Below are 6,765 nucleotides of genomic sequence, written 5' to 3' on the forward strand. Positions count from 1 at the left end.
CTGAAAAACAAACTGAGGGTTCTAGAGGGGAGGGGGGTGGGAGGATGGGTTGGCCTGGTGGTGGGTATTGAGGAGGGCACGTTCTGCATGGAGCACTGGGTGTTGTGCACGAACAATGAATCATGGAACACTTCATCTAGAACTAATGATGTAATGTATGGGGATTAACATAAGAATAAAAAAAATAAATAAATAAAAATAAAAAAAAAGATTTTTATTTATTTATTAGAGAGAGGGAGGGAGCATGCGCGCGTGTGCTCTCACACACACACACACACACACACACAGAGTGGGTGGAGTGGGGCAGAAGGAGAAGCAGACTCCCCGCTGAGCAAGGAGACCAAGGCGAGGCTTGATCCCAGGACCCTGAGATCATGACCTGAGCAGAAGGTAGATGGTTAACCAACTGAGCCACCCAGGCGCCCCTACCACCACATGTTACTCTGTATCATTAACTGTCCCCAGCTCTTATATCCCCAGTTAAAAGGTGGATTTTTCAAGGACAGGGACCACGTCTAACTCCCCTCACATAATTCCTCGAATATTGTAGGTGTTCAATATATATTATTTGAAATAATTGAGTTCTTAAATACAGCAAATCAGGGTAGGTATAAAATGTGCTGGCAATGGACTTTTATTAAGTCATTCATTTTTATACTAAAATTATTTATAGGTATTGACTCTTGTTAAAAATAATCTCAATTTCTCTATTTTTTAAAACTAATATTTGTGATAAGGTTTTCTTCAGGTCCTTTGGTAGATATGGTACATTGATTTATTCAATATGTTTCAACTGTGTTCTTTGAATGGCAGATGCTGGAAGGCCTTGTAGCTAAGGTTTCAGGTTTCCACCAATCAGAGGTATTTACCCAAAACTTACACTCATAACTGCATTAAATGTCAGGAGAGACACTAGCATAAGAAACATCTATTTTGATGGTATGGATCTGGCAAGCATGGTGTGATTCTACATCTACCACTTTTGTCAGTGGCTCTCTGATCTCCAAATCATAGCCCAAGTGATAGACACTTTTGTGCACCACTTTTTACAATGGCTTCTTAATTTCTTAATGGCTGATTGTGGTATAGATAGCTCCTATGGAGGAACAATTCTGCTTTGTTCTGGGAGTTATTCTTCGTTCCCAGTCTAAATTTTGCTCACTCAGCCCTTCTAACAATTTTGTAAGCACATTTCCTGTATTAAAAATCTTTCTGTTCAAAATAGCCAAAATGATTTGTCTTACAGATTGATACTTCCCATAAACATTTCTTTTTTAAAGATTTTATTTATTTGAGAGAGAGAGAGAGCATGAGTAAGTGGGGCAGAGGAAGAGGGAGAGAGAGAATCTCAAGCAGACTCCACACTGAGCGTGGAGACCAATGTGGGGCTCGATCTCAGGGCCCTGAGATCACAACCTGAGCCAAAACCAAGAGTTGGATGCTTAACCAACTGTGTCACCCAGGTACCCCTTCCCATAACCATTTCTGAGGTTCTACATAATTAATTATGTTATGTATGTAAAAAAATCCAAGCATCCTAATTTCAGTATATTACTAAGAATTGAGTTTTCCTCCTATTTCAAGTTTCATGAACCAGTTTTTCAGAAACAATTGTATTATTTAGCTAGGATAGCCTCAACTCCATAGTGTGAGAACTTATACATGTAAATTTCTATTTTTCTTAAACTTTGTTGCCTTGCTGAATCATGATTATTTTAATATTGTTAGTATAATAAAAGCATCCTGGAGAGGATCAGAAAAAAATTGAGAATCATTACGAAAATACTAAAAAATATAACCAGTAAACAATGAAGGAGATGGAGATAGTAAGACAAAACTAAAGAACTTGATTATTATCATCATTTCAATACGGCTAGCTTGTCAAGTGACCTTCCACTTTTTTCACAAATCAATCTTTTTAAATGTCGAAAAAGTGTTTCTGCAACAGGAAGTATACATAAGCTATTTGCCTATGTTTGGATCATTTATGTCAATGATGAAATGGACAGTGATCAGAATGTCAGTCTGTGCACAAAATCTTTTTTGAACATCTGATGTTTTGCGCATGCAACTTCATGCTCAATTGGGCATGCAACAGTGTGTACAAAATCCTGTTGCAAATTGCACTCAACTGCTTAAATAGCTCTTTTGAAAACTATTTCCATTTATTTCCATGTGAGATTTCACCTTATCCCATGCCAAGATGCATTCTTAGAAATTTTCTTTCAGCAAAATTGGCAGCAGTTTTACAGGACAAGGGGAATATGCATCAATTTTCTCTGAGGGGAGGACCAAACAATGCAAGTGTGCAGGTTAAGCAGAACAAAACTTAATGAGTTAAATTCTTTTTTGAGAGAGCTTACTTTTTATACCTCTACAAGAGCCTTAATAATCACAGGCAAATAAACTCACTCAAAATCCTTGACAAAAAGAATGCCACAATAGCTCAGAATGGATTGATGAAATGTTTGAAAGCCTTTTATTAGAATTCTGCAAATTGGGAACACTTCTGTGAGCAAACCTTCCAAAGAAGGAATTTTTCATTTGACTGCCAGGGTAAGCCCAACAGCATTAGACTCACTCTGTGTATAGTCACAAAGAGATGCCTTTTGATAATCTGGAAGCCTTATAGTAGCTTTGCTTATTTTATCTTTGATCCTTGTGTTTAGTCCTGATTGGGTCTTGCTCTAAGCTAGTTGAGCTAGCTAGCTAAAAGGAAAGCTAACTACACAGGAATCTGAAAACCTGCATAAAAAATCCAGCTTTTGCCACTTAGCTGGATGGCTTGGGGTAGGTTACTTATGCACTCTGAGCTTCAGTTTCCCCTACTATATCGCGAGAATAATAAAAGCACTTATTCCACTGGGTTGTTTTGTGGATTAAATGAAGGTAAATTGTCTATAAAGCCCCTCGCACATTGATTGGCATTGTAGTAAAAGCTAATTAATGTGAATTTTCTCCCATTTTCTTTCCACAGGCATCACCTTCAGTCTGTGATATGTGATTTGCTCTAAGTCTTCGGGGGTGGGGGCTAGCTGGAGATACTTATTGTATGATGCAAATTTGTATGATGATGTATCTTTAATCATAATCAAGTAGTTGATTTGAAGCCTTGAGGAAAGGAAGCTAATCATCAGAAAGATATGTGGCATATACAAACCTCAGTGCATGAGGTGGGATTTTTTAGGAATGTCATTACTCTCACCAATTTTCACATGAAGACAAAGAATCTCTGTGAATGTGAATCTATCAACTGTTGTGGTGCCAAATAATTCTCAATCCTAAAATTCATTTAATGACCATAAAATTTTAATAAGGTAGGTGCAGAAGTGTGTGCCGGGAGCAGTTTCCCTTAAATCACTTTCTTTTTTGTTCACTTTCTCTTCCAATATCTCTAGCTCAGGTGCTAAGAAATATTTTTTAAAGACAGTCCACAGTTTAAAATCACCTCAGTAAATATTGCAAATTATACTTTCAACTGTAATAAAGGAGGGATTTGGTCACAAATCACTTCTTTGAAACACATTTTTATGGATTCTAAACTAATTAAGTCAGAAAGTCTCATCATCTCCACAGATCCATAAAGGAGGGAAATACTTCTTCAAAGACAAAGCAGTTCTTAAAGTTTAAAACCAAGTTAAAACCCCCAAACTTGCCGTATCAGAGTGACTTGACCCGATAAAGTACTCAAGGGGAAAAGACCCAAGACTGAAAGATTGGAAGGGGACTGGGTTCTAAGTCCATGGTAGTAAACTCATATGCCCACAGAGGCCAGTAAAATAATGTAAATGAGTGAGCTGAGCCAAATGCATGGTCGCAATAGATGGTGGAACTGACGGTATATCTCATGGGATGGCAGTTCCTTGGCTCCAACCAATTGTTGCAATGTGTGATTTCAGTCCAGAATTTCATTATGTTCCAATATTTAAGAAAACCTGGACATCCAGATTTGTCTTTGAATTCTCCCAGTTTTTACATATCAAAAACAATTCAAATCTTATTATAGCCTTATGTGGAACCAAACAAAATGCATCTTCTGGGTTGGCCACAATATCACTACAGCTCTTGATCCCAGTTAATCATCAATTAGTTTTGTGATCCCGGGAAAGACATCTCAATTCTTTGTGCCCCAGTTTTCTTATTTTACATATATGGGAGATTAGGGACAAGTAAACTATTGCCTGTTTTGTAAATAAAGTTTTATTGGAACATAGCTACACTCATTTTGTTTACATATTGTCTACGGCTTCTTCCATGCTACAACAACAGATTTGAGCAGTTGTGATGGACATCATATAGCAAACAAAGTCTAAAATACTTAATATCTAGCCCTTTATGGAAAAAGTTTACTGACACAAGGGGTAGATGTTTGGTTCTTTATGTTTTAAAAGTGTTGCTGGAAGTGAGGGAAAGTAATATGTTCTTAAAAAATGCACACATGTGACTACTTCTCAAAAAGAAAGATTAAGAAAATAATTGTAGTAGATTACATTATTGGCCCCAATCAGTTCACCCTTCCTGTGTCCACACCCTTTACAATGTAACTTCACAGTACCTTGCCCCTTGACTCTGGGCTCAGGCATGTGTCTCACTTTTACTAATATCTATTGGGTATTACTGTATGTGACACAGAGGCTCAAAATTGGCACATGACTTGATGCCTACTCTTTTTTATCATTATCATCATCAGGAGAGCATGCTGACACTAGCCTTTTAGAACCAGGGTAGGCAAACTTTCTATAAAGGTATAGATAATAAATATTTTAGGTTTTGCAAGCCATATAGTTCTGCTACAACTGTATCACACTGCTGTTGTAGTCCAAGAGCAGCCATATATAGTATATAAACCAATGGGCAGATCTGTGTTCCAATCAAACTACACTTACAAAACCGGTGGTGGGCTGAATGTGGCCTGTTAATCCTTCTATTGGAGGATGAGAGACATGTGGTACAGAGCTAAGTCACCCTATCCACCCCACCTGAGACAGCTGACCAGTGAGCTAACCCACAAACATATGCGCAAACCCAGACAACATACGTGGAATTGCCTGGTTCAATCTCAGATGCATAAACAGTAACTCCTTATTGTTGTTTGCCACTGGGATCTTGAGGTTCATTGTTACACAGCAAAAGCTGACTGATTCAGTGATTAGTCCTCTAAAATTCCTGTGTGAGGAGTTTGACAAAACTCAGACACACACAGACACAAAGACACACACACACACACACACACACAGGAACTAAACAGTATTTATAGATATCTTGTGTCTACCCTAATAAGAGCAGCTGCAATTTCCAGATTGCCTACTACTAAGGGGAAAGCAATGTGTTAAACTCCATACATAATCACTAATCCTTGAAACTTCCCTGCCATATAGATTTTTTAAATTATCTAATTTTTTTCAGATAAGGAAATAAGCTTATTATGCAGAACTTGGCCAAGTTCGTAAATATATGAAGTATCAGAGCTTGGTCAAGGTTGTAGATATATGAAGTATCAAAGCTAAATCTATCTCCAGATTTCTTAACATCCAAATGTTTGGACATACTATAGATATCTGAAAATTCAAATAACATTTCCCAATTCAATGTAATCACTTTATTTCTTTCCAGTATAATTTTTAAAGTATCTTTTAAGTAAACGAAGTGTTTTCAAGCACCTTGATTGAAAAAATCCGATTAAAACACACCAATTCAAACGTTTTTTACTTTGCAGGATGAATCTTGGGCGTAAGTAAAAACTGACTAGATTTTCACCAAGAGTCCAGAATTCTGTCATTTATAGAAGAACTTGATCAATCTATGCCCAAATCTGATCTTGTCTTCTACTATAAAGTGATAGGTCAATTTCAATTTGTATGTGATAGTTCAGTACATGTTCTCTGATATATTTTTTAAATATATGGTAATGATGCTATTTGCATATCTAGAATTTGTGTACTTCTATTTTATCTTTCTGCTAAGTATAAAAAAAATCAACTATCTCCCAGTTAGTCTGATTATCCTGGCCTTAGGAAACAAAGCAAGGTCTTAGGAAACAAAACAAAGCAAATAAACAAAAACACTGCTGCAATTATCAAGGAGAACAAATAAATCAAGGAGTAATGAACTATTAAATCCTTGATTAGAGCAAAATTTAATTAAAGTAACTGAGTCTAAAAATTCAGCAAATAATATTAAGGTATCAAAGCCAGTTTTATAACTTTTCTCTTTATTTGGTCTCCAAACTTGAACTCAGTTTTGATGTGAGTAGTGGCTATTTTTTTTAAGATTTTATTTATTTATTCATTTTAGAGAGAGCCTGTGCACTCTCCAGAGAGGTGTGGGAAGGAGAGGAACAAGCAGACTTTACACTGAGTGCAGAGCCCCGATGTGGGGCTTGGTCCCAGGACCCTGAGATCATGACCCAAGCTGAAACCAAGAGTCTGACGCTCAACCGACTGAGCAACCCAGGAACCCCAATAGTGGCTATTGCTAAAAAAAATATGTATTTTCACATGTGCAAAGGACTTCATTAAATTCTAATTTGATTCTTCAATTGAGTTGTTTGACCTCGAGCAAATCACTTGACCTCTCCAAGCTGGAGTCATCCTAATCTGTAAAATAGAGAGAATAATAGTACCTACTTCTTTAGAATTGCTATGAAAATTAAAATGCTGAGGGCTGCAAAGTGCTAACTAAAGTCAGTGCCTGGCACATACATAAAAATTGCTCGTTAGTTGTTTGTCGAATCTGATTCTATTGCTGAAAACAATGGTAGTCCGT

The sequence above is a fragment of the Leptonychotes weddellii genome, chromosome X (assembly GCF_054177405.1).
Source record: "Leptonychotes weddellii isolate Sample4059 chromosome X, ASM5417740v2, whole genome shotgun sequence".
Lineage (NCBI taxonomy): Eukaryota > Metazoa > Chordata > Mammalia > Carnivora > Phocidae > Leptonychotes > Leptonychotes weddellii.